The sequence below is a fragment of the Daphnia pulicaria genome, chromosome 3 (genome assembly GCF_021234035.1).
Source record: "Daphnia pulicaria isolate SC F1-1A chromosome 3, SC_F0-13Bv2, whole genome shotgun sequence".
NCBI lineage: Eukaryota > Metazoa > Arthropoda > Branchiopoda > Diplostraca > Daphniidae > Daphnia > Daphnia pulicaria.
In genome coordinates, this window is record NC_060915.1 from 570,477 (window position 1) to 596,214 (window position 25,738).

The following is a 25,738-nucleotide window of genomic DNA, read 5'->3' on the forward strand; positions in this document are numbered from 1 at the left end:
TTTTTTCAAAGTTTATCGCGTTTTTTAATCGCGATGGTTACCAGTCCGAATTCGTAGATCAAAAATATCAATGGCATAGAGATAGGTTCAATTCATCTATTTTAATGATTCTGGATAAATTTCATTGCGAGTTTTTCAAAGTTTATCGCGCTTTTTTATTCGCGATGGTTACGAGTCCAAATTCAATGAACAAACATTTCTATCACTTTGAATTGATTTTCTATTCATCCATTGGGACTGGGAGGGTAATTTTTCATTTTTGAATGTCAACGGCCATATCACGTAGAACGCACCTGGTCTCGTCAGCTCCCAGAAGTTAAGTCACGTCGAGTCCCGTTAGTACTTGGAAGGGTGACCGCTTGGGAATACGGGATGTCGTTTTCAATGAATAGTTTGTTTTCAATAACAAATTTCTTGAAATTTTTTTTCAATCACGATGGTTACCAGTCCAAATTCGTAGATCAAAAATATCAATGGCATAGAGATAGGTTCAATTCATCTATTTGAATAATTCTGGATAAATTTCATTGCGAGTTTTTCAAAGTTTATCGCGCTTTTTTATTCGCGATGGTTACGAGTCCAAATTAAATGAACAAACATTTCTATCACTTTGAAGTGATTTTCTATTCATCCATTGGGACTGGGAGGGTAATTTTTCATTTTTGAATGTCAACGGCCATATCACGTAGAACGCACCTGGTCTCGTCAGCTCCCAGAAGTTAAGTTACGTCGAGTCCCGTTAGTACTTGGAAGGGTGACCGCTTGGGAATACGGGATGTCGTTTGCGATAAATAGTTTGTTTTCAATAACAAATTTCTTGAAATTTTTTTTTCAATCACGATGGTTACCAGTCCAAATTCGTAGATAAAACATTTCAAAGCCTTAGAGATAGGTTCAATTCATCTATAAGAATGATTCTGGATCAATTCCATTGAGAGTTTTTCAAAGTTTATCGCGTTTTTTAATCGCGATGGTTACCAGTCCAAATTCGTAGATCAAAAATATCAATGGCATAGAGATAGGTTCAATTCATCTATTTGAATGATTCTGGATAAATTTCATTGCGAGTTTTTCAAAGTTTATCGCGCTTTTTTATTCGCGATGGTTACGAGTCCAAATTCAATGAACAAACATTTCTATCACTTTGAAGTGATTTTCTATTCATCCATTGGGACTGGGAGGGTAATTTTTCATTTTTGAATGTCAACGGCCATATCACGTAGAACGCACCTGGTCTCGTCAGCTCCCAGAAGTTAAGTTACGTCGAGTCCCGTTAGTACTTGGAAGGGTGACCGCTTGGGAATACGGGATGTCGTTTGCGATAAATAGTTTGTTTTCAATAACAAATTTCTTGAAATTTTTTTTTCAATCACGATGGTTACCAGTCCAAATTCGTAGATAAAACATTTCAATGCCTTAGAGATAGGTTCAATTCATCTATAAGAATGATTCTGGATCAATTCCATTGAGAGTTTTTTCAAAGTTTATCGCGTTTTTTAATCGCGATGGTTACCAGTCCGAATTCGTAGATCAAAAATATCAATGGCATAGAGATAGGTTCAATTCATCTATTTTAATGATTCTGGATAAATTTCATTGCGAGTTTTTCAAAGTTTATCGCGCTTTTTTATTCGCGATGGTTACGAGTCCAAATTCAATGAACAAACATTTCTATCACTTTGAATTGATTTTCTATTCATCCATTGGGACTGGGAGGGTAATTTTTCATTTTTGAATGTCAACGGCCATATCACGTAGAACGCACCTGGTCTCGTCAGCTCCCAGAAGTTAAGTCACGTCGAGTCCCGTTAGTACTTGGAAGGGTGACCGCTTGGGAATACGGGATGTCGTTTTCAATGAATAGTTTGTTTTCAATAACAAATTTCTTGAAATTTTTTTTCAATCACGATGGTTACCAGTCCAAATTCGTAGATCAAAAATATCAATGGCATAGAGATAGGTTCAATTCATCTATTTGAATAATTCTGGATAAATTTCATTGCGAGTTTTTCAAAGTTTATCGCGCTTTTTTATTCGCGATGGTTACGAGTCCAAATTAAATGAACAAACATTTCTATCACTTTGAAGTGATTTTCTATTCATCCATTGGGACTGGGAGGGTAATTTTTCATTTTTGAATGTCAACGGCCATATCACGTAGAACGCACCTGGTCTCGTCAGCTCCCAGAAGTTAAGTTACGTCGAGTCCCGTTAGTACTTGGAAGGGTGACCGCTTGGGAATACGGGATGTCGTTTGCGATAAATAGTTTGTTTTCAATAACAAATTTCTTGAAATTTTTTTTTCAATCACGATGGTTACCAGTCCAAATTCGTAGATAAAACATTTCAAAGCCTTAGAGATAGGTTCAATTCATCTATAAGAATGATTCTGGATCAATTCCATTGAGAGTTTTTCAAAGTTTATCGCGTTTTTTAATCGCGATGGTTACCAGTCCAAATTCGTAGATCAAAAATATCAATGGCATAGAGATAGGTTCAATTCATCTATTTGAATGATTCTGGATAAATTTCATTGCGAGTTTTTCAAAGTTTATCGCGCTTTTTTATTCGCGATGGTTACGAGTCCAAATTCAATGAACAAACATTTCTATCACTTTGAAGTGATTTTCTATTCATCCATTGGGACTGGGAGGGTAATTTTTCATTTTTGAATGTCAACGGCCATATCACGTAGAACGCACCTGGTCTCGTCAGCTCCCAGAAGTTAAGTTACGTCGAGTCCCGTTAGTACTTGGAAGGGTGACCGCTTGGGAATACGGGATGTCGTTTGCGATAAATAGTTTGTTTTCAATAACAAATTTCTTGAAATTTTTTTTTCAATCACGATGGTTACCAGTCCAAATTCGTAGATAAAACATTTCAATGCCTTAGAGATAGGTTCAATTCATCTATAAGAATGATTCTGGATCAATTCCATTGAGAGTTTTTTCAAAGTTTATCGCGTTTTTTAATCGCGATGGTTACCAGTCCGAATTCGTAGATCAAAAATATCAATGGCATAGAGATAGGTTCAATTCATCTATTTTAATGATTCTGGATAAATTTCATTGCGAGTTTTTCAAAGTTTATCGCGCTTTTTTATTCGCGATGGTTACGAGTCCAAATTCAATGAACAAACATTTCTATCACTTTGAATTGATTTTCTATTCATCCATTGGGACTGGGAGGGTAATTTTTCATTTTTGAATGTCAACGGCCATATCACGTAGAACGCACCTGGTCTCGTCAGCTCCCAGAAGTTAAGTCACGTCGAGTCCCGTTAGTACTTGGAAGGGTGACCGCTTGGGAATACGGGATGTCGTTGGCAATGAATAGTTTGTTTTCAATAACAAATTTCTTGAAATTTTTTTTCAATCACGATGGTTACCAGTCCAAATTCGTAGATCAAAAATATCAATGGCATAGAGATAGGTTCAATTCATCTATTTGAATAATTCTGGATAAATTTCATTGCGAGTTTTTCAAAGTTTATCGCGCTTTTTTATTCGCGATGGTTACGAGTCCAAATTAAATGAACAAACATTTCTATCACTTTGAAGTGATTTTCTATTCATCCATTGGGACTGGGAGGGTAATTTTTCATTTTTGAATGTCAACGGCCATATCACGTAGAACGCACCTGGTCTCGTCAGCTCCCAGAAGTTAAGTTATGTCGAGTCCCGTTAGTACTTGGAAGGGTGACCGCTTGGGAATACGGGATGTCGTTGGCGATGAATAGTTTGTTTTCAATAACAAATTTCTTGAAATTTTTTTTTCAATCACGATGGTTACCAGTCCAAATTCGTAGATAAAACATTTCAATGCCTTAGAGATAGGTTCAATTCATCTATAAGAATGATTCTGGATCAATTCCATTGAGAGTTTTTCAAAGTTTATCGCGTTTTTTAATCGCTATGGTTACCAGTCCAAATTCGTAGATCAAAAATATCAATGGCATAGAGATAGGTTCAATTCATCTATTTGAATGATTCTGGATAAATTTCATTGCGAGTTTTTCAAAGTTTATCGCGCTTTTTTATTCGCGATGGTTACGAGTCCAAATTCAATGAACAAACATTTCTATCACTTTGAAGTGATTTTCTATTCATCCATTGGGACTGGGAGGGTAATTTTTCATTTTTGAATGTCAACGGCCATATCACGTAGAACGCACCTGGTCTCGTCAGCTCCCAGAAGTTAAGTTACGTCGAGTCCCGTTAGTACTTGGAAGGGTGACCGCTTGGGAATACGGGATGTCGTTTGCGATGAATAGTTTGTTTTCAATAACAAATTTCTTGAAATTTTTTTTTCAATCACGATGGTTACCAGTCCAAATTCGTAGATAAAACATTTCAATGCCTTAGAGATAGGTTCAATTCATCTATAAGAATGATTCTGGATCAATTCCATTGAGAGTTTTTTCAAAGTTTATCGCGTTTTTTAATCGCGATGGTTACCAGTCCAAATTCGTAGATCAAAAATATCAATGGCATAGAGATAGGTTCAATTCATCTATTTGAATGATTCTGGATAAATTTCATTGCGAGTTTTTCAAAGTTTATCGCGCTTTTTTATTCGCGATGGTTACGAGTCCAAATTCAATGAACAAACATTTCTATCACTTTGAATTGATTTTCTATTCATCCATTGGGACTGGGAGGGTAATTTTTCAGTTTTGAATGTCAACGGCCATATCACGTAGAACGCACCTGGTCTCGTCAGCTCCCAGAAGTTAAGTCACGTCGAGTCCCGTTAGTACTTGGAAGGGTGACCGCTTGGGAATACGGGATGTCGTTGGCAATGAATAGTTTGTTTTCAATAACAAATTTCTTGACATTTTTTTTCAATCACGATGGTTACCAGTCCAAATTCGTAGATCAAAAATATCAATGGCATAGAGATAGGTTCAATTCATCTATAGGAATGATTCTGGATAAATTTCATTGCGAGTTTTTCAAAGTTTATCGCGCTTTTTTATTCGCGATGGTTACGAGTCCAAATTCAATGAACAAACATTTCTATCACTTTGAATTGATTTTCTATTCATCCATTGGGACTGGGAGGGTAATTTTTCATTTTTGAATGTCAACGGCCATATCACGTAGAACGCACCTGGTCTCGTCAGCTCCCAGAAGTTAAGTCACGTCGAGTCCCGTTAGTACTTGGAAGGGTGACCGCTTGGGAATACGGGATGTCGTTTTCAATGAATAGTTTGTTTTCAATAACAAATTTCTTGAAATTTTTTTTCAATCACGATGGTTACCAGTCCAAATTCGTAGATCAAAAATATCAATGGCATAGAGATAGGTTCAATTCATCTATTTGAATAATTCTGGATAAATTTCATTGCGAGTTTTTCAAAGTTTATCGCGCTTTTTTATTCGCGATGGTTACGAGTCCAAATTAAATGAACAAACATTTCTATCACTTTGAAGTGATTTTCTATTCATCCATTGGGACTGGGAGGGTAATTTTTCATTTTTGAATGTCAACGGCCATATCACGTAGAACGCACCTGGTCTCGTCAGCTCCCAGAAGTTAAGTTACGTCGAGTCCCGTTAGTACTTGGAAGGGTGACCGCTTGGGAATACGGGATGTCGTTTGCGATAAATAGTTTGTTTTCAATAACAAATTTCTTGAAATTTTTTTTTCAATCACGATGGTTACCAGTCCAAATTCGTAGATAAAACATTTCAAAGCCTTAGAGATAGGTTCAATTCATCTATAAGAATGATTCTGGATCAATTCCATTGAGAGTTTTTCAAAGTTTATCGCGTTTTTTAATCGCGATGGTTACCAGTCCAAATTCGTAGATCAAAAATATCAATGGCATAGAGATAGGTTCAATTCATCTATTTGAATGATTCTGGATAAATTTCATTGCGAGTTTTTCAAAGTTTATCGCGCTTTTTTATTCGCGATGGTTACGAGTCCAAATTCAATGAACAAACATTTCTATCACTTTGAAGTGATTTTCTATTCATCCATTGGGACTGGGAGGGTAATTTTTCATTTTTGAATGTCAACGGCCATATCACGTAGAACGCACCTGGTCTCGTCAGCTCCCAGAAGTTAAGTTACGTCGAGTCCCGTTAGTACTTGGAAGGGTGACCGCTTGGGAATACGGGATGTCGTTTGCGATAAATAGTTTGTTTTCAATAACAAATTTCTTGAAATTTTTTTTTCAATCACGATGGTTACCAGTCCAAATTCGTAGATAAAACATTTCAATGCCTTAGAGATAGGTTCAATTCATCTATAAGAATGATTCTGGATCAATTCCATTGAGAGTTTTTTCAAAGTTTATCGCGTTTTTTAATCGCGATGGTTACCAGTCCGAATTCGTAGATCAAAAATATCAATGGCATAGAGATAGGTTCAATTCATCTATTTTAATGATTCTGGATAAATTTCATTGCGAGTTTTTCAAAGTTTATCGCGCTTTTTTATTCGCGATGGTTACGAGTCCAAATTCAATGAACAAACATTTCTATCACTTTGAATTGATTTTCTATTCATCCATTGGGACTGGGAGGGTAATTTTTCATTTTTGAATGTCAACGGCCATATCACGTAGAACGCACCTGGTCTCGTCAGCTCCCAGAAGTTAAGTCACGTCGAGTCCCGTTAGTACTTGGAAGGGTGACCGCTTGGGAATACGGGATGTCGTTTTCAATGAATAGTTTGTTTTCAATAACAAATTTCTTGAAATTTTTTTTCAATCACGATGGTTACCAGTCCAAATTCGTAGATCAAAAATATCAATGGCATAGAGATAGGTTCAATTCATCTATTTGAATAATTCTGGATAAATTTCATTGCGAGTTTTTCAAAGTTTATCGCGCTTTTTTATTCGCGATGGTTACGAGTCCAAATTAAATGAACAAACATTTCTATCACTTTGAAGTGATTTTCTATTCATCCATTGGGACTGGGAGGGTAATTTTTCATTTTTGAATGTCAACGGCCATATCACGTAGAACGCACCTGGTCTCGTCAGCTCCCAGAAGTTAAGTTACGTCGAGTCCCGTTAGTACTTGGAAGGGTGACCGCTTGGGAATACGGGATGTCGTTTGCGATAAATAGTTTGTTTTCAATAACAAATTTCTTGAAATTTTTTTTTCAATCACGATGGTTACCAGTCCAAATTCGTAGATAAAACATTTCAAAGCCTTAGAGATAGGTTCAATTCATCTATAAGAATGATTCTGGATCAATTCCATTGAGAGTTTTTCAAAGTTTATCGCGTTTTTTAATCGCGATGGTTACCAGTCCAAATTCGTAGATCAAAAATATCAATGGCATAGAGATAGGTTCAATTCATCTATTTGAATGATTCTGGATAAATTTCATTGCGAGTTTTTCAAAGTTTATCGCGCTTTTTTATTCGCGATGGTTACGAGTCCAAATTCAATGAACAAACATTTCTATCACTTTGAAGTGATTTTCTATTCATCCATTGGGACTGGGAGGGTAATTTTTCATTTTTGAATGTCAACGGCCATATCACGTAGAACGCACCTGGTCTCGTCAGCTCCCAGAAGTTAAGTTACGTCGAGTCCCGTTAGTACTTGGAAGGGTGACCGCTTGGGAATACGGGATGTCGTTTGCGATAAATAGTTTGTTTTCAATAACAAATTTCTTGAAATTTTTTTTTCAATCACGATGGTTACCAGTCCAAATTCGTAGATAAAACATTTCAATGCCTTAGAGATAGGTTCAATTCATCTATAAGAATGATTCTGGATCAATTCCATTGAGAGTTTTTTCAAAGTTTATCGCGTTTTTTAATCGCGATGGTTACCAGTCCGAATTCGTAGATCAAAAATATCAATGGCATAGAGATAGGTTCAATTCATCTATTTTAATGATTCTGGATAAATTTCATTGCGAGTTTTTCAAAGTTTATCGCGCTTTTTTATTCGCGATGGTTACGAGTCCAAATTCAATGAACAAACATTTCTATCACTTTGAATTGATTTTCTATTCATCCATTGGGACTGGGAGGGTAATTTTTCATTTTTGAATGTCAACGGCCATATCACGTAGAACGCACCTGGTCTCGTCAGCTCCCAGAAGTTAAGTCACGTCGAGTCCCGTTAGTACTTGGAAGGGTGACCGCTTGGGAATACGGGATGTCGTTGGCAATGAATAGTTTGTTTTCAATAACAAATTTCTTGAAATTTTTTTTCAATCACGATGGTTACCAGTCCAAATTCGTAGATCAAAAATATCAATGGCATAGAGATAGGTTCAATTCATCTATTTGAATAATTCTGGATAAATTTCATTGCGAGTTTTTCAAAGTTTATCGCGCTTTTTTATTCGCGATGGTTACGAGTCCAAATTAAATGAACAAACATTTCTATCACTTTGAAGTGATTTTCTATTCATCCATTGGGACTGGGAGGGTAATTTTTCATTTTTGAATGTCAACGGCCATATCACGTAGAACGCACCTGGTCTCGTCAGCTCCCAGAAGTTAAGTTATGTCGAGTCCCGTTAGTACTTGGAAGGGTGACCGCTTGGGAATACGGGATGTCGTTGGCGATGAATAGTTTGTTTTCAATAACAAATTTCTTGAAATTTTTTTTTCAATCACGATGGTTACCAGTCCAAATTCGTAGATAAAACATTTCAATGCCTTAGAGATAGGTTCAATTCATCTATAAGAATGATTCTGGATCAATTCCATTGAGAGTTTTTCAAAGTTTATCGCGTTTTTTAATCGCTATGGTTACCAGTCCAAATTCGTAGATCAAAAATATCAATGGCATAGAGATAGGTTCAATTCATCTATTTGAATGATTCTGGATAAATTTCATTGCGAGTTTTTCAAAGTTTATCGCGCTTTTTTATTCGCGATGGTTACGAGTCCAAATTCAATGAACAAACATTTCTATCACTTTGAAGTGATTTTCTATTCATCCATTGGGACTGGGAGGGTAATTTTTCATTTTTGAATGTCAACGGCCATATCACGTAGAACGCACCTGGTCTCGTCAGCTCCCAGAAGTTAAGTTACGTCGAGTCCCGTTAGTACTTGGAAGGGTGACCGCTTGGGAATACGGGATGTCGTTTGCGATGAATAGTTTGTTTTCAATAACAAATTTCTTGAAATTTTTTTTTCAATCACGATGGTTACCAGTCCAAATTCGTAGATAAAACATTTCAATGCCTTAGAGATAGGTTCAATTCATCTATAAGAATGATTCTGGATCAATTCCATTGAGAGTTTTTTCAAAGTTTATCGCGTTTTTTAATCGCGATGGTTACCAGTCCAAATTCGTAGATCAAAAATATCAATGGCATAGAGATAGGTTCAATTCATCTATTTGAATGATTCTGGATAAATTTCATTGCGAGTTTTTCAAAGTTTATCGCGCTTTTTTATTCGCGATGGTTACGAGTCCAAATTCAATGAACAAACATTTCTATCACTTTGAATTGATTTTCTATTCATCCATTGGGACTGGGAGGGTAATTTTTCAGTTTTGAATGTCAACGGCCATATCACGTAGAACGCACCTGGTCTCGTCAGCTCCCAGAAGTTAAGTCACGTCGAGTCCCGTTAGTACTTGGAAGGGTGACCGCTTGGGAATACGGGATGTCGTTGGCAATGAATAGTTTGTTTTCAATAACAAATTTCTTGACATTTTTTTTCAATCACGATGGTTACCAGTCCAAATTCGTAGATCAAAAATATCAATGGCATAGAGATAGGTTCAATTCATCTATAGGAATGATTCTGGATAAATTTCATTGCGAGTTTTTCAAAGTTTATCGCGCTTTTTTATTCGCGATGGTTACGAGTCCAAATTCAATGAACAAACATTTCTATCACTTTGAATTGATTTTCTATTCATCCATTGGGACTGGGAGGGTAATTTTTCATTTTTGAATGTCAACGGCCATATCACGTAGAACGCACCTGGTCTCGTCAGCTCCCAGAAGTTAAGTTACGTCGAGTCCCGTTAGTACTTGGAAGGGTGACCGCTTGGGAATACGGGATGTCGTTTGCGATAAATAGTTTGTTTTCAATAACAAATTTCTTGAAATTTTTTTTTCAATCACGATGGTTACCAGTCCAAATTCGTAGATAAAACATTTCAATGCCTTAGAGATAGGTTCAATTCATCTATAAGAATGATTCTGGATCAATTCCATTGAGAGTTTTTTCAAAGTTTATCGCGTTTTTTAATCGCGATGGTTACCAGTCCAAATTCGTAGATCAAAAATATCAATGGCATAGAGATAGGTTCAATTCATCTATAGGAATGATTCTGGATAAATTTCATTGCGAGTTTTTCAAAGTTTATCGCGCTTTTTTATTCGCGATGGTTACGAGTCCAAATTCAATGAACAAACATTTCTATCACTTTGAAGTGATTTTCTATTCATCCATTGGGACTGGGAGGGTAATTTTTCATTTTTGAATGTCAACGGCCATATGACGAAGAACGCACCTAGTCTTGTCAGCTCCCAGAAGTTAAGTTACGTCGAGTCCCGTTAGTACTTGGAAGGGTGACCGCTTGGGAATACGGGATGTCGTTTGCGATAAATAGTTTATTTTCAATAACAAATTTCTTGAAATTTTTTTTTCAATCACGATGGTTACCAGTCCAAATTCGTAGATAAAACATTTCAATGCCTTAGAGATAGGTTCAATTCATCTATAAGAATGATTCTGGATCAATTCCATTGAGAGTTTTTTCAAAGTTTATCGCGTTTTTTAATCGCGATGGTTACCAGTCCAAATTCGTAGATCAAAAATATCAATGGCATAGAGATAGGTTCAATTCATCTATTTGAATGATTCTGGATAAATTTCATTGCGAGTTTTTCAAAGTTTATCGCGCTTTTTTATTCGCGATGGTTACGAGTCCAAATTCAATGAACAAACATTTCTATCACTTTGAATTGATTTTCTATTCATCCATTGGGACTGGGAGGGTAATTTTTCAGTTTTGAATGTCAACGGCCATATCACGTAGAACGCACCTGGTCTCGTCAGCTCCCAGAAGTTAAGTCACGTCGAGTCCCGTTAGTACTTGGAAGGGTGACCGCTTGGGAATACGGGATGTCGTTGGCAATGAATAGTTTGTTTTCAATAACAAATTTCTTGACATTTTTTTTCAATCACGATGGTTACCAGTCCAAATTCGTAGATCAAAAATATCAATGGCATAGAGATAGGTTCAATTCATCTATAGGAATGATTCTGGATAAATTTCATTGCGAGTTTTTCAAAGTTTATCGCGCTTTTTTATTCGCGATGGTTACGAGTCCAAATTCAATGAACAAACATTTCTATCACTTTGAATTGATTTTCTATTCATCCATTGGGACTGGGAGGGTAATTTTTCATTTTTGAATGTCAACGGCCATATCACGTAGAACGCACCTGGTCTCGTCAGCTCCCAGAAGTTAAGTTACGTCGAGTCCCGTTAGTACTTGGAAGGGTGACCGCTTGGGAATACGGGATGTCGTTTGCGATAAATAGTTTGTTTTCAATAACAAATTTCTTGAAATTTTTTTTTCAATCACGATGGTTACCAGTCCAAATTCGTAGATAAAACATTTCAATGCCTTAGAGATAGGTTCAATTCATCTATAAGAATGATTCTGGATCAATTCCATTGAGAGTTTTTTCAAAGTTTATCGCGTTTTTTAATCGCGATGGTTACCAGTCCAAATTCGTAGATCAAAAATATCAATGGCATAGAGATAGGTTCAATTCATCTATAGGAATGATTCTGGATAAATTTCATTGCGAGTTTTTCAAAGTTTATCGCGCTTTTTTATTCGCGATGGTTACGAGTCCAAATTCAATGAACAAACATTTCTATCACTTTGAAGTGATTTTCTATTCATCCATTGGGACTGGGAGGGTAATTTTTCATTTTTGAATGTCAACGGCCATATGACGAAGAACGCACCTAGTCTTGTCAGCTCCCAGAAGTTAAGTTACGTCGAGTCCCGTTAGTACTTGGAAGGGTGACCGCTTGGGAATACGGGATGTCGTTTGCGATAAATAGTTTATTTTCAATAACAAATTTCTTGAAATTTTTTTTTCAATCACGATGGTTACCAGTCCAAATTCGTAGATAAAACATTTCAATGCCTTAGAGATAGGTTCAATTCATCTATAAGAATGATTCTGGATCAATTCCATTGAGAGTTTTTCAAAGTTTATCGCGTTTTTTAATCGCGATGGTTACCAGTCCAAATTCGTAGATCAAAAATATCAATGGCATAGAGATAGGTTCAATTCATCTATTTGAATAATTCTGGATAAATTTCATTGCGAGTTTTTCAAAGTTTATCGCGCTTTTTTATTCGCGATGGTTACGAGTCCAAATTAAATGAACAAACATTTCTATCACTTTGAAGTGATTTTCTATTCATCCATTGGGACTGGGAGGGTAATTTTTCATTTTTGAATGTCAACGGCCATATCACGTAGAACGCACCTGGTCTCGTCAGCTCCCAGAAGTTAAGTTATGTCGAGTCCCGTTAGTACTTGGAAGGGTGACCGCTTGGGAATACGGGATGTCGTTGGCGATGAATAGTTTGTTTTCAATAACAAATTTCTTGAAATTTTTTTTTCAATCACGATGGTTACCAGTCCAAATTCGTAGATAAAACATTTCAATGCCTTAGAGATAGGTTCAATTCATCTATAAGAATGATTCTGGATCAATTCCATTGAGAGTTTTTCAAAGTTTATCGCGTTTTTTAATCGCTATGGTTACCAGTCCAAATTCGTAGATCAAAAATATCAATGGCATAGAGATAGGTTCAATTCATCTATTTGAATGATTCTGGATAAATTTCATTGCGAGTTTTTCAAAGTTTATCGCGCTTTTTTATTCGCGATGGTTACGAGTCCAAATTAAATGAACAAACATTTCTATCACTTTGAAGTGATTTTCTATTCATCCATTGGGACTGGGAGGGTAATTTTTCATTTTTGAATGTCAACGGCCATATCACGTAGAACGCACCTGGTCTCGTCAGCTCCCAGAAGTTAAGTTATGTCGAGTCCCGTTAGTACTTGGAAGGGTGACCGCTTGGGAATACGGGATGTCGTTGGCGATGAATAGTTTGTTTTCAATAACAAATTTCTTGAAATTTTTTTTTCAATCACGATGGTTACCAGTCCAAATTCGTAGATAAAACATTTCAATGCCTTAGAGATAGGTTCAATTCATCTATAAGAATGATTCTGGATCAATTCCATTGAGAGTTTTTCAAAGTTTATCGCGTTTTTTAATCGCTATGGTTACCAGTCCAAATTCGTAGATCAAAAATATCAATGGCATAGAGATAGGTTCAATTCATCTATTTGAATGATTCTGGATAAATTTCATTGCGAGTTTTTCAAAGTTTATCGCGCTTTTTTATTCGCGATGGTTACGAGTCCAAATTCAATGAACAAACATTTCTATCACTTTGAAGTGATTTTCTATTCATCCATTGGGACTGGGAGGGTAATTTTTCATTTTTGAATGTCAACGGCCATATCACGTAGAACGCACCTGGTCTCGTCAGCTCCCAGAAGTTAAGTTACGTCGAGTCCCGTTAGTACTTGGAAGGGTGACCGCTTGGGAATACGGGATGTCGTTGGCAATGAATAGTTTGTTTTCAATAACAAATTTCTTGACATTTTTTTTCAATCACGATGGTTACCAGTCCAAATTCGTAGATCAAAAATATCAATGGCATAGAGATAGGTTCAATTCATCTATTTGAATGATTCTGGATAAATTTCATTGCGAGTTTTTCAAAGTTTATCGCGCTTTTTTATTCGCGATGGTTACGAGTCCAAATTCAATGAACAAACATTTCTATCACTTTGAAGTGATTTTCTATTCATCCATTGGGACTGGGAGGGTAATTTTTCATTTTTGAATGTCAACGGCCATATCACGTAGAACGCACCTGGTATCGTCAGCTCCCAGAAGTTAAGTTACGTCGAGTCCCGTTAGTACTTGGAAGGGTGACCGCTTGGGAATACGGGATGTCGTTTGCGATAAATAGTTTGTTTTCAATAACAAATTTCTTGAAATTTTTTTTTCAATCACGATGGTTACCAGTCCAAATTCGTAGATAAAACATTTCAATGCCTTAGAGATAGGTTCAATTCATCTATAAGAATGATTCTGGATCAATTCCATTGAGAGTTTTTTCAAAGTTTATCGCGTTTTTTAATCGCGATGGTTACCAGTCCGAATTCGTAGATCAAAAATATCAATGGCATAGAGATAGGTTCAATTCATCTATTTTAATGATTCTGGATAAATTTCATTGCGAGTTTTTCAAAGTTTATCGCGCTTTTTTATTCGCGATGGTTACGAGTCCAAATTCAATGAACAAACATTTCTATCACTTTGAATTGATTTTCTATTCATCCATTGGGACTGGGAGGGTAATTTTTCATTTTTGAATGTCAACGGCCATATCACGTAGAACGCACCTGGTCTCGTCAGCTCCCAGAAGTTAAGTCACGTCGAGTCCCGTTAGTACTTGGAAGGGTGACCGCTTGGGAATACGGGATGTCGTTGGCAATGAATAGTTTGTTTTCAATAACAAATTTCTTGAAATTTTTTTTCAATCACGATGGTTACCAGTCCAAATTCGTAGATCAAAAATATCAATGGCATAGAGATAGGTTCAATTCATCTATTTGAATAATTCTGGATAAATTTCATTGCGAGTTTTTCAAAGTTTATCGCGCTTTTTTATTCGCGATGGTTACGAGTCCAAATTAAATGAACAAACATTTCTATCACTTTGAAGTGATTTTCTATTCATCCATTGGGACTGGGAGGGTAATTTTTCATTTTTGAATGTCAACGGCCATATCACGTAGAACGCACCTGGTCTCGTCAGCTCCCAGAAGTTAAGTTACGTCGAGTCCCGTTAGTACTTGGAAGGGTGACCGCTTGGGAATACGGGATGTCGTTGGCGATGAATATTTTGTTTTCAATAACAAATTTCTTGAAATTTTTTTTTCAATCACGATGGTTACCAGTCCAAATTCGTAGATAAAACCTTTCAATGCCTTAGAGATAGGTTCAATTCATCTATTTGAATGATTCTGGATAAATTTCATTGCGAGTTTTTCAAAGTTTATCGCGCTTTTTTATTCGCGATGGTTACGAGTCCAAATTCAATGAACAAACATTTCTATCACTTTGAAGTGATTTTCTATTCATCCATTGGGACTGGGAGGGTAATTTTTCATTTTTGAATGTCAACGGCCATATCACGTAGAACGCACCTGGTCTCGTCAGCTCCCAGAAGTTAAGTTACGTCGAGTCCCGTTAGTACTTGGAAGGGTGACCGCTTGGGAATACGGGATGTCGTTTGCGATAAATAGTTTGTTTTCAATAACAAATTTCTTGAAATTTTTTTTTCAATCACGATGGTTACCAGTCCAAATTCGTAGATAAAACATTTCAAAGCCTTAGAGATAGGTTCAATTCATCTATAAGAATGATTCTGGATCAATTCCATTGAGAGTTTTTCAAAGTTTATCGCGTTTTTTAATCGCGATGGTTACCAGTCCAAATTCGTAGATCAAAAATATCAATGGCATAGAGATAGGTTCAATTCATCTATTTGAATGATTCTGGATAAATTTCATTGCGAGTTTTTCAAAGTTTATCGCGCTTTTTTATTCGCGATGGTTACGAGTCCAAATTCAATGAACAAACATTTCTATCACTTTGAAGTGATTTTCTATTCATCCATTGGGACTGGGAGGGTAATTTTTCATTTTTGAATGTCAACGGCCATATCACGTAGAACGCACCTGGTCTCGTCAGCTCCCAGAAGTTAAGTTACGTCGAGTCCCGTTAGTACTTGGAAGGGTGACCGCTTGGGAATACGGGATGTCGTTTGCGATAAATAGTTTGTTTTCAATAACAAATTTCTTGAAATTTTTTTTTCAATCACGATGGTTACCAGTCCAAATTCGTAGATAAAACATTTCAATGCCTTAGAGATAGGTTCAATTCATCTATAAGAATGATTCTGGATCAATTCCATTGAGAGTTTTTTCAAAGTTTATCGCGTTTTTTAATCGCGATGGTTACCAGTCCGAATTCGTAGATCAAAAATATCAATGGCATAGAGATAGGTTCAATTCATCTATTTTAATGATTCTGGATAAATTTCATTGCGAGTTTTTCAAAGTTTATCGCGCTTTTTTATTCGCGATGGTTACGAGTCCAAATTCAATGAACAAACATTTCTATCACTTTGAATTGATTTTCTATTCATCCATTGGGACTGGGAGGGTAATTTTTCATTTTTGAATGTCAACGGCCATATCACGTAGAACGCACCTGGTCTCGTCAGCTCCCAGAAGTTAAGTCACGTCGAGTCCCGTTAGTACTTGGAAGGGTGACCGCTTGGGAATACGGGATGTCGTTGGCAATGAATAGTTTGTTTTCAATAACAAATTTCTTGAAATTTTTTTTCAATCACGATGGTTACCAGTCCAAATTCGTAGATCAAAAATATCAATGGCATAGAGATAGGTTCAATTCATCTATTTGAATAATTCTGGATAAATTTCATTGCGAGTTTTTCAAAGTTTATCGCGCTTTTTTATTCGCGATGGTTACGAGTCCAAATTAAATGAACAAACATTTCTATCACTTTGAAGTGATTTTCTATTCATCCATTGGGACTGGGAGGGTAATTTTTCATTTTTGAATGTCAACGGCCATATCACGTAGAACGCACCTGGTCTCGTCAGCTCCCAGAAGTTAAGTTATGTCGAGTCCCGTTAGTACTTGGAAGGGTGACCGCTTGGGAATACGGGATGTCGTTGGCGATGAATAGTTTGTTTTCAATAACAAATTTCTTGAAATTTTTTTTTCAATCACGATGGTTACCAGTCCAAATTCGTAGATAAAACATTTCAATGCCTTAGAGATAGGTTCAATTCATCTATAAGAATGATTCTGGATCAATTCCATTGAGAGTTTTTCAAAGTTTATCGCGTTTTTTAATCGCTATGGTTACCAGTCCAAATTCGTAGATCAAAAATATCAATGGCATAGAGATAGGTTCAATTCATCTATTTTAATGATTCTGGATAAATTTCATTGCGAGTTTTTCAAAGTTTATCGCGCTTTTTTATTCGCGATGGTTACGAGTCCAAATTCAATGAACAAACATTTCTATCACTTTGAATTGATTTTCTATTCATCCATTGGGACTGGGAGGGTAATTTTTCATTTTTGAATGTCAACGGCCATATCACGTAGAACGCACCTGGTCTCGTCAGCTCCCAGAAGTTAAGTCACGTCGAGTCCCGTTAGTACTTGGAAGGGTGACCGCTTGGGAATACGGGATGTCGTTGGCAATGAATAGTTTGTTTTCAATAACAAATTTCTTGAAATTTTTTTTCAATCACGATGGTTACCAGTCCAAATTCGTAGATCAAAAATATCAATGGCATAGAGATAGGTTCAATTCATCTATTTGAATAATTCTGGATAAATTTCATTGCGAGTTTTTCAAAGTTTATCGCGCTTTTTTATTCGCGATGGTTACGAGTCCAAATTAAATGAACAAACATTTCTATCACTTTGAAGTGATTTTCTATTCATCCATTGGGACTGGGAGGGTAATTTTTCATTTTTGAATGTCAACGGCCATATCACGTAGAACGCACCTGGTCTCGTCAGCTCCCAGAAGTTAAGTTATGTCGAGTCCCGTTAGTACTTGGAAGGGTGACCGCTTGGGAATACGGGATGTCGTTGGCGATGAATAGTTTGTTTTCAATAACAAATTTCTTGAAATTTTTTTTTCAATCACGATGGTTACCAGTCCAAATTCGTAGATAAAACATTTCAATGCCTTAGAGATAGGTTCAATTCATCTATAAGAATGATTCTGGATCAATTCCATTGAGAGTTTTTCAAAGTTTATCGCGTTTTTTAATCGCTATGGTTACCAGTCCAAATTCGTAGATCAAAAATATCAATGGCATAGAGATAGGTTCAATTCATCTATTTGAATAATTCTGGATAAATTTCATTGCGAGTTTTTCAAAGTTTATCGCGCTTTTTTATTCGCGATGGTTACGAGTCCAAATTAAATGAACAAACATTTCTATCACTTTGAAGTGATTTTCTATTCATCCATTGGGACTGGGAGGGTAATTTTTCATTTTTGAATGTCAACGGCCATATCACGTAGAACGCACCTGGTCTCGTCAGCTCCCAGAAGTTAAGTTACGTCGAGTCCCGTTAGTACTTGGAAGGGTGACCGCTTGGGAATACGGGATGTCGTTGGCGATGAATATTTTGTTTTCAATAACAAATTTCTTGAAATTTTTTTTTCAATCACGATGGTTACCAGTCCAAATTCGTAGATAAAACCTTTCAATGCCTTAGAGATAGGTTCAATTCATCTATTTGAATGATTCTGGATAAATTTCATTGCGAGTTTTTCAAAGTTTATCGCGCTTTTTTATTCGCGATGGTTACGAGTCCAAATTCAATGAACAAACATTTCTATCACTTTGAAGTGATTTTCTATTCATCCATTGGGACTGGGAGGGTAATTTTTCATTTTTGAATGTCAACGGCCATATCACGTAGAACGCACCTGGTCTCGTCAGCTCCCAGAAGTTAAGTTACGTCGAGTCCCGTTAGTACTTGGAAGGGTGACCGCTTGGGAATACGGGATGTCGTTTGCGATAAATAGTTTGTTTTCAATAACAAATTTCTTGAAATTTTTTTTTCAATCACGATGGTTACCAGTCCAAATTCGTAGATAAAACATTTCAAAGCCTTAGAGATAGGTTCAATTCATCTATAAGAATGATTCTGGATCAATTCCATTGAGAGTTTTTCAAAGTTTATCGCGTTTTTTAATCGCGATGGTTACCAGTCCAAATTCGTAGATCAAAAATATCAATGGCATAGAGATAGGTTCAATTCATCTATTTGAATGATTCTGGATAAATTTCATTGCGAGTTTTTCAAAGTTTATCGCGCTTTTTTATTCGCGATGGTTACGAGTCCAAATTCAATGAACAAACATTTCTATCACTTTGAAGTGATTTTCTATTCATCCATTGGGACTGGGAGGGTAATTTTTCATTTTTGAATGTCAACGGCCATATCACGTAGAACGCACCTGGTCTCGTCAGCTCCCAGAAGTTAAGTTACGTCGAGTCCCGTTAGTACTTGGAAGGGTGACCGCTTGGGAATACGGGATGTCGTTTGCGATAAATAGTTTGTTTTCAATAACAAATTTCTTGAAATTTTTTTTTCAATCACGATGGTTACCAGTCCAAATTCGTAGATAAAACATTTCAATGCCTTAGAGATAGGTTCAATTCATCTATAAGAATGATTCTGGATCAATTCCATTGAGAGTTTTTTCAAAGTTTATCGCGTTTTTTAATCGCGATGGTTACCAGTCCGAATTCGTAGATCAAAAATATCAATGGCATAGAGATAGGTTCAATTCATCTATTTTAATGATTCTGGATAAATTTCATTGCGAGTTTTTCAAAGTTTATCGCGCTTTTTTATTCGCGATGGTTACGAGTCCAAATTCAATGAACAAACATTTCTATCACTTTGAATTGATTTTCTATTCATCCATTGGGACTGGGAGGGTAATTTTTCATTTTTGAATGTCAACGGCCATATCACGTAGAACGCACCTGGTCTCGTCAGCTCCCAGAAGTTAAGTCACGTCGAGTCCCGTTAGTACTTGGAAGGGTGACCGCTTGGGAATACGGGATGTCGTTGGCAATGAATAGTTTGTTTTCAATAACAAATTTCTTGAAATTTTTTTTCAATCACGATGGTTACCAGTCCAAATTCGTAGATCAAAAATATCAATGGCATAGAGATAGGTTCAATTCATCTATTTGAATAATTCTGGATAAATTTCATTGCGAGTTTTTCAAAGTTTATCGCGCTTTTTTATTCGCGATGGTTACGAGTCCAAATTAAATGAACAAACATTTCTATCACTTTGAAGTGATTTTCTATTCATCCATTGGGACTGGGAGGGTAATTTTTCATTTTTGAATGTCAACGGCCATATCACGTAGAACGCACCTGGTCTCGTCAGCTCCCAGAAGTTAAGTTATGTCGAGTCCCGTTAGTACTTGGAAGGGTGACCGCTTGGGAATACGGGATGTCGTTGGCGATGAATAGTTTGTTTTCAATAACAAATTTCTTGAAATTTTTTTTTCAATCACGATGGTTACCAGTCCAAATTCGTAGATAAAACATTTCAATGCCTTAGAGATAGGTTCAATTCATCTATAAGAATGATTCTGGATCAATTCCATTGAGAGTTTTTCAAAGTTTATCGCGTTTTTTAATCGCTATGGTTACCAGTCCAAATTCGTAGATCAAAAATATCAATGGCATAGAGATAGGTTCAATTCATCTATTTGAATGATTCTGGATAAATTTCATTGCGAGTTTTTCAAAGTTTATCGCGCTTTTTTATTCGCGATGGTTACGAGTCCAAATTCAATGAACAAACATTTCTATCACTTTGAAGTGATTTTCTATTCATCCATTGGGACTGGGAGGGTAATTTTTCATTTTTGAATGTCAACGGCCATATCACGTAGAACGCACCTGGTCTCGTCAGCTCCCAGAAGTTAAGTTACGTCGAGTCCCGTTAGTACTTGGAAGGGTGACCGCTTGGGAATACGGGATGTCGTTTGCGATGAATAGTTTGTTTTCAATAACAAATTTCTTGAAATTTTTTTTTCAATCACGATGGTTACCAGTCCAAATTCGTAGATAAAACATTTCAATGCCTTAGAGATAGGTTCAATTCATCTATAAGAATGATTCTGGATCAATTCCATTGAGAGTTTTTTCAAAGTTTATCGCGTTTTTTAATCGCGATGGTTACCAGTCCAAATTCGTAGATCAAAAATATCAATGGCATAGAGATAGGTTCAATTCATCTATTTGAATGATTCTGGATAAATTTCATTGCGAGTTTTTCAAAGTTTATCGCGCTTTTTTATTCGCGATGGTTACGAGTCCAAATTCAATGAACAAACATTTCTATCACTTTGAATTGATTTTCTATTCATCCATTGGGACTGGGAGGGTAATTTTTCAGTTTTGAATGTCAACGGCCATATCACGTAGAACGCACCTGGTCTCGTCAGCTCCCAGAAGTTAAGTCACGTCGAGTCCCGTTAGTACTTGGAAGGGTGACCGCTTGGGAATACGGGATGTCGTTGGCAATGAATAGTTTGTTTTCAATAACAAATTTCTTGACATTTTTTTTCAATCACGATGGTTACCAGTCCAAATTCGTAGATCAAAAATATCAATGGCATAGAGATAGGTTCAATTCATCTATAGGAATGATTCTGGATAAATTTCATTGCGAGTTTTTCAAAGTTTATCGCGCTTTTTTATTCGCGATGGTTACGAGTCCAAATTCAATGAACAAACATTTCTATCACTTTGAATTGATTTTCTATTCATCCATTGGGACTGGGAGGGTAATTTTTCATTTTTGAATGTCAACGGCCATATCACGTAGAACGCACCTGGTCTCGTCAGCTCCCAGAAGTTAAGTTACGTCGAGTCCCGTTAGTACTTGGAAGGGTGACCGCTTGGGAATACGGGATGTCGTTTGCGATAAATAGTTTGTTTTCAATAACAAATTTCTTGAAATTTTTTTTTCAATCACGATGGTTACCAGTCCAAATTCGTAGATAAAACATTTCAATGCCTTAGAGATAGGTTCAATTCATCTATAAGAATGATTCTGGATCAATTCCATTGAGAGTTTTTTCAAAGTTTATCGCGTTTTTTAATCGCGATGGTTACCAGTCCAAATTCGTAGATCAAAAATATCAATGGCATAGAGATAGGTTCAATTCATCTATAGGAATGATTCTGGATAAATTTCATTGCGAGTTTTTCAAAGTTTATCGCGCTTTATTATTCGCGATGGTTACGAGTCCAAATTCAATGAACAAACATTTCTATCACTTTGAATTGATTTTCTATTCATCCATTGGGACTGGGAGGGTAATTTTTCATTTTTGAATGTCAACGGCCATATCACGTAGAACGCACCTGGTCTCGTCAGCTCCCAGAAGTTAAGTCACGTCGAGTCCCGTTAGTACTTGGAAGGGTGACCGCTTGGGAATACGGGATGTCGTTGGCAATGAATAGTTTGTTTTCAATAACAAATTTCTTGACATTTTTTTTCAATCACGATGGTTACCAGTCCAAATTCGTAGATCAAAAATATCAATGGCATAGAGATAGGTTCAATTCATCTATAGGAATGATTCTGGATAAATTTCATTGCGAGTTTTTCAAAGTTTATCGCGCTTTTTTATTCGCGATGGTTACGAGTCCAAATTCAATGAACAAACATTTCTATCACTTTGAATTGATTTTCTATTCATCCATTGGGACTGGGAGGGTAATTTTTCATTTTTGAATGTCAACGGCCATATCACGTAGAACGCACCTGGTCTCGTCAGCTCCCAGAAGTTAAGTTACGTCGAGTCCCGTTAGTACTTGGAAGGGTGACCGCTTGGGAATACGGGATGTCGTTTGCGATAAATAGTTTGTTTTCAATAACAAATTTCTTGAAATTTTTTTTTCAATCACGATGGTTACCAGTCCAAATTCGTAGATAAAACATTTCAATGCCTTAGAGATAGGTTCAATTCATCTATAAGAATGATTCTGGATCAATTCCATTGAGAGTTTTTTCAAAGTTTATCGCGTTTTTTAATCGCGATGGTTACCAGTCCAAATTCGTAGATCAAAAATATCAATGGCATAGAGATAGGTTCAATTCATCTATAGGAATGATTCTGGATAAATTTCATTGCGAGTTTTTCAAAGTTTATCGCGCTTTATTATTCGCGATGGTTACGAGTCCAAATTCAATGAACAAACATTTCTATCACTTTGAAGTGATTTTCTATTCATCCATTGGGACTGGGAGGGTAATTTTTCATTTTTGAATGTCAACGGCCATATGACGTAGAACGCACCTAGTCTTGTCAGCTCCCAGAAGTTAAGTTACGTCGAGTCCCGTTAGTACTTGGAAGGGTGACCGCTTGGGAATACGGGATGTCGTTTGCGATAAATAGTTTATTTTCAATAACAAATTTCTTGAAATTTTTTTTTCAATCACGATGGTTACCAGTCCAAATTCGTAGATAAAACATTTCAATGCCTTAGAGATAGGTTCAATTCATCTATAAGAATGATTCTGGATCAATTCCATTGAGAGTTTTTCAAAGTTTATCGCGTTTTTTAATCGCGATGGTTACCAGTCCAAATTCGTAGATCAAAAATATCAATGGCATAGAGATAGGTTCAATTCATCTATTTGAATGATTCTGGATAAATTTCATTGCGAGTTTTTCAAAGTTTATCGCGCTTTTTTATTCGCGATGGTTACGAGTCCAAATTCAATGAACAAACATTTCTATCACTTTGAATTGATTTTCTATTCATCCATTGGGACTGGGAGGGTAATTTTTCAGTTTTGAATGTCAACGGCCATATCACGTAGAACGCACCTGGTCTCGTCAGCTCCCAGAAGTTAAGTCACGTCGAGTCCCGTTAGTACTTGGAAGGGTGACCGCTTGGGAATACGGGATGTCGTTGGCAATGAATAGTTTGTTTTCAATAACAAATTTCTTGACATTTTTTTTCAATCACGATGGTTACCAGTCCAAATTCGTAGATCAAAAATATCAATGGCATAGAGATAGGTTCAATTCATCTATAGGAATGATTCTGGATAAATTTCATTGCGAGTTTTTCAAAGTTTATCGCGCTTTTTTATTCGCGATGGTTACGAGTCCAAATTCAATGAACAAACATTTCTATCACTTTGAAGTGATTTTCTATTCATCCATTGGGACTGGGAGGGTAATTTTTCATTTTTGAATGTCAACGGCCATATCACGTAGAACGCACCTGGTCTCGTCAGCTCCCAGAAGTTAAGTTACGTCGAGTCCCGTTAGTACTTGGAAGGGTGACCGCTTGGGAATACGGGATGTCGTTTGCGATGAATAGTTTGTTTTCAATAACAAATTTCTTGAAATTTTTTTTTCAATCACGATGGTTACCAGTCCAAATTCGTAGATAAAACATTTCAATGCCTTAGAGATAGGTTCAATTCATCTATAAGAATGATTCTGGATCAATTCCATTGAGAGTTTTTTCAAAGTTTATCGCGTTTTTTAATCGCGATGGTTACCAGTCCAAATTCGTAGATCAAAAATATCAATGGCATAGAGATAGGTTCAATTCATCTATTTGAATGATTCTGGATAAATTTCATTGCGAGTTTTTCAAAGTTTATCGCGCTTTTTTATTCGCGATGGTTACGAGTCCAAATTCAATGAACAAACATTTCTATCACTTTGAATTGATTTTCTATTCATCCATTGGGACTGGGAGGGTAATTTTTCAGTTTTGAATGTCAACGGCCATATCACGTAGAACGCACCTGGTCTCGTCAGCTCCCAGAAGTTAAGTCACGTCGAGTCCCGTTAGTACTTGGAAGGGTGACCGCTTGGGAATACGGGATGTCGTTGGCAATGAATAGTTTGTTTTCAATAACAAATTTCTTGACATTTTTTTTCAATCACGATGGTTACCAGTCCAAATTCGTAGATCAAAAATATCAATGGCATAGAGATAGGTTCAATTCATCTATAGGAATGATTCTGGATAAATTTCATTGCGAGTTTTTCAAAGTTTATCGCGCTTTTTTATTCGCGATGGTTACGAGTCCAAATTCAATGAACAAACATTTCTATCACTTTGAAGTGATTTTCTATTCATCCATTGGGACTGGGAGGGTAATTTTTCATTTTTGAATGTCAACGGCCATATCACGTAGAACGCACCTGGTCTCGTCAGCTCCCAGAAGTTAAGTTACGTCGAGTCCCGTTAGTACTTGGAAGGGTGACCGCTTGGGAATACGGGATGTCGTTTGCGATGAATAGTTTGTTTTCAATAACAAATTTCTTGAAATTTTTTTTTCAATCACGATGGTTACCAGTCCAAATTCGTAGATAAAACATTTCAATGCCTTAGAGATAGGTTCAATTCATCTATAAGAATGATTCTGGATCAATTCCATTGAGAGTTTTTTCAAAGTTTATCGCGTTTTTTAATCGCGATGGTTACCAGTCCAAATTCGTAGATCAAAAATATCAATGGCATAGAGATAGGTTCAATTCATCTATTTGAATGATTCTGGATAAATTTCATTGCGAGTTTTTCAAAGTTTATCGCGCTTTATTATTCGCGATGGTTACGAGTCCAAATTCAATGAACAAACATTTCTATCACTTTGAAGTGATTTTCTATTCATCCATTGGGACTGGGAGGGTAATTTTTCATTTTTGAATGTCAACGGCCATATGACGTAGAACGCACCTGGTCTCGTCAGCTCCCAGAAGTTAAGTTACGTCGAGTCCCGTTAGTACTTGGAAGGGTGACCGCTTGGGAATACGGGATGTCGTTTGCGATAAATAGTTTATTTTCAATAACAAATTTCTTGAAATTTTTTTTTCAATCACGATGGTTACCAGTCCAAATTCGTAGATAAAACATTTCAATGCCTTAGAGATAGGTTCAATTCATCTATAAGAATGATTCTGGATCAATTCCATTGAGAGTTTTTCAAAGTTTATCGCGTTTTTTAATCGCGATGG

General features: G+C 36.5%; 53 pseudogenes; all 53 read left to right on the top strand.

Annotated features, from left to right (window-relative positions):
• The first annotated feature begins 265 nt into the window (after window positions 1–265).
• LOC124329745 lies at window positions 266–384 on the top strand (annotated as a pseudogene).
• Window positions 385–668: 284 nt separating this feature from the next.
• On the top strand, window positions 669–787 carry LOC124334438 (annotated as a pseudogene).
• A 415-nt stretch (window positions 788–1,202) lies between these two features.
• LOC124334439 lies at window positions 1,203–1,321 on the top strand (annotated as a pseudogene).
• A 416-nt stretch (window positions 1,322–1,737) lies between these two features.
• On the top strand, window positions 1,738–1,856 carry LOC124329746 (annotated as a pseudogene).
• A 284-nt stretch (window positions 1,857–2,140) lies between these two features.
• Window positions 2,141–2,259, top strand: LOC124334440 (annotated as a pseudogene).
• Window positions 2,260–2,674: 415 nt separating this feature from the next.
• LOC124334441 lies at window positions 2,675–2,793 on the top strand (annotated as a pseudogene).
• Window positions 2,794–3,209: 416 nt separating this feature from the next.
• On the top strand, window positions 3,210–3,328 carry LOC124334017 (annotated as a pseudogene).
• A 284-nt stretch (window positions 3,329–3,612) lies between these two features.
• Window positions 3,613–3,731, top strand: LOC124333694 (annotated as a pseudogene).
• Window positions 3,732–4,146: 415 nt separating this feature from the next.
• Window positions 4,147–4,265, top strand: LOC124334442 (annotated as a pseudogene).
• Window positions 4,266–4,681: 416 nt separating this feature from the next.
• Window positions 4,682–4,800, top strand: LOC124334018 (annotated as a pseudogene).
• Window positions 4,801–5,084: 284 nt separating this feature from the next.
• LOC124329747 lies at window positions 5,085–5,203 on the top strand (annotated as a pseudogene).
• Window positions 5,204–5,487: 284 nt separating this feature from the next.
• LOC124334444 lies at window positions 5,488–5,606 on the top strand (annotated as a pseudogene).
• A 415-nt stretch (window positions 5,607–6,021) lies between these two features.
• Window positions 6,022–6,140, top strand: LOC124334445 (annotated as a pseudogene).
• A 416-nt stretch (window positions 6,141–6,556) lies between these two features.
• LOC124329748 lies at window positions 6,557–6,675 on the top strand (annotated as a pseudogene).
• A 284-nt stretch (window positions 6,676–6,959) lies between these two features.
• LOC124334446 lies at window positions 6,960–7,078 on the top strand (annotated as a pseudogene).
• A 415-nt stretch (window positions 7,079–7,493) lies between these two features.
• On the top strand, window positions 7,494–7,612 carry LOC124334447 (annotated as a pseudogene).
• A 416-nt stretch (window positions 7,613–8,028) lies between these two features.
• Window positions 8,029–8,147, top strand: LOC124334019 (annotated as a pseudogene).
• Window positions 8,148–8,431: 284 nt separating this feature from the next.
• On the top strand, window positions 8,432–8,550 carry LOC124333695 (annotated as a pseudogene).
• A 415-nt stretch (window positions 8,551–8,965) lies between these two features.
• On the top strand, window positions 8,966–9,084 carry LOC124334449 (annotated as a pseudogene).
• A 416-nt stretch (window positions 9,085–9,500) lies between these two features.
• On the top strand, window positions 9,501–9,619 carry LOC124334020 (annotated as a pseudogene).
• Window positions 9,620–9,903: 284 nt separating this feature from the next.
• LOC124334450 lies at window positions 9,904–10,022 on the top strand (annotated as a pseudogene).
• A 416-nt stretch (window positions 10,023–10,438) lies between these two features.
• On the top strand, window positions 10,439–10,557 carry LOC124330605 (annotated as a pseudogene).
• A 416-nt stretch (window positions 10,558–10,973) lies between these two features.
• Window positions 10,974–11,092, top strand: LOC124334021 (annotated as a pseudogene).
• Window positions 11,093–11,376: 284 nt separating this feature from the next.
• LOC124334451 lies at window positions 11,377–11,495 on the top strand (annotated as a pseudogene).
• Window positions 11,496–11,911: 416 nt separating this feature from the next.
• LOC124330606 lies at window positions 11,912–12,030 on the top strand (annotated as a pseudogene).
• Window positions 12,031–12,445: 415 nt separating this feature from the next.
• LOC124333696 lies at window positions 12,446–12,564 on the top strand (annotated as a pseudogene).
• A 415-nt stretch (window positions 12,565–12,979) lies between these two features.
• LOC124333697 lies at window positions 12,980–13,098 on the top strand (annotated as a pseudogene).
• Window positions 13,099–13,513: 415 nt separating this feature from the next.
• Window positions 13,514–13,632, top strand: LOC124330676 (annotated as a pseudogene).
• A 284-nt stretch (window positions 13,633–13,916) lies between these two features.
• LOC124330090 lies at window positions 13,917–14,035 on the top strand (annotated as a pseudogene).
• Window positions 14,036–14,451: 416 nt separating this feature from the next.
• On the top strand, window positions 14,452–14,570 carry LOC124334023 (annotated as a pseudogene).
• A 284-nt stretch (window positions 14,571–14,854) lies between these two features.
• On the top strand, window positions 14,855–14,973 carry LOC124329856 (annotated as a pseudogene).
• Window positions 14,974–15,258: 285 nt separating this feature from the next.
• LOC124334452 lies at window positions 15,259–15,377 on the top strand (annotated as a pseudogene).
• A 415-nt stretch (window positions 15,378–15,792) lies between these two features.
• On the top strand, window positions 15,793–15,911 carry LOC124334453 (annotated as a pseudogene).
• Window positions 15,912–16,327: 416 nt separating this feature from the next.
• On the top strand, window positions 16,328–16,446 carry LOC124334024 (annotated as a pseudogene).
• Window positions 16,447–16,730: 284 nt separating this feature from the next.
• On the top strand, window positions 16,731–16,849 carry LOC124333698 (annotated as a pseudogene).
• Window positions 16,850–17,264: 415 nt separating this feature from the next.
• On the top strand, window positions 17,265–17,383 carry LOC124334025 (annotated as a pseudogene).
• A 284-nt stretch (window positions 17,384–17,667) lies between these two features.
• Window positions 17,668–17,786, top strand: LOC124333699 (annotated as a pseudogene).
• A 415-nt stretch (window positions 17,787–18,201) lies between these two features.
• LOC124329869 lies at window positions 18,202–18,320 on the top strand (annotated as a pseudogene).
• A 285-nt stretch (window positions 18,321–18,605) lies between these two features.
• On the top strand, window positions 18,606–18,724 carry LOC124334454 (annotated as a pseudogene).
• A 415-nt stretch (window positions 18,725–19,139) lies between these two features.
• Window positions 19,140–19,258, top strand: LOC124334456 (annotated as a pseudogene).
• A 416-nt stretch (window positions 19,259–19,674) lies between these two features.
• On the top strand, window positions 19,675–19,793 carry LOC124334026 (annotated as a pseudogene).
• Window positions 19,794–20,077: 284 nt separating this feature from the next.
• On the top strand, window positions 20,078–20,196 carry LOC124333701 (annotated as a pseudogene).
• Window positions 20,197–20,611: 415 nt separating this feature from the next.
• On the top strand, window positions 20,612–20,730 carry LOC124334457 (annotated as a pseudogene).
• A 416-nt stretch (window positions 20,731–21,146) lies between these two features.
• On the top strand, window positions 21,147–21,265 carry LOC124334027 (annotated as a pseudogene).
• A 284-nt stretch (window positions 21,266–21,549) lies between these two features.
• On the top strand, window positions 21,550–21,668 carry LOC124334458 (annotated as a pseudogene).
• Window positions 21,669–22,084: 416 nt separating this feature from the next.
• Window positions 22,085–22,203, top strand: LOC124334029 (annotated as a pseudogene).
• A 284-nt stretch (window positions 22,204–22,487) lies between these two features.
• LOC124334459 lies at window positions 22,488–22,606 on the top strand (annotated as a pseudogene).
• Window positions 22,607–23,022: 416 nt separating this feature from the next.
• Window positions 23,023–23,141, top strand: LOC124330555 (annotated as a pseudogene).
• A 415-nt stretch (window positions 23,142–23,556) lies between these two features.
• Window positions 23,557–23,675, top strand: LOC124334030 (annotated as a pseudogene).
• Window positions 23,676–23,959: 284 nt separating this feature from the next.
• LOC124334460 lies at window positions 23,960–24,078 on the top strand (annotated as a pseudogene).
• Window positions 24,079–24,494: 416 nt separating this feature from the next.
• LOC124334031 lies at window positions 24,495–24,613 on the top strand (annotated as a pseudogene).
• Window positions 24,614–24,897: 284 nt separating this feature from the next.
• On the top strand, window positions 24,898–25,016 carry LOC124334461 (annotated as a pseudogene).
• A 416-nt stretch (window positions 25,017–25,432) lies between these two features.
• On the top strand, window positions 25,433–25,551 carry LOC124329991 (annotated as a pseudogene).
• Window positions 25,552–25,738: the final 187 nt, after the last annotated feature.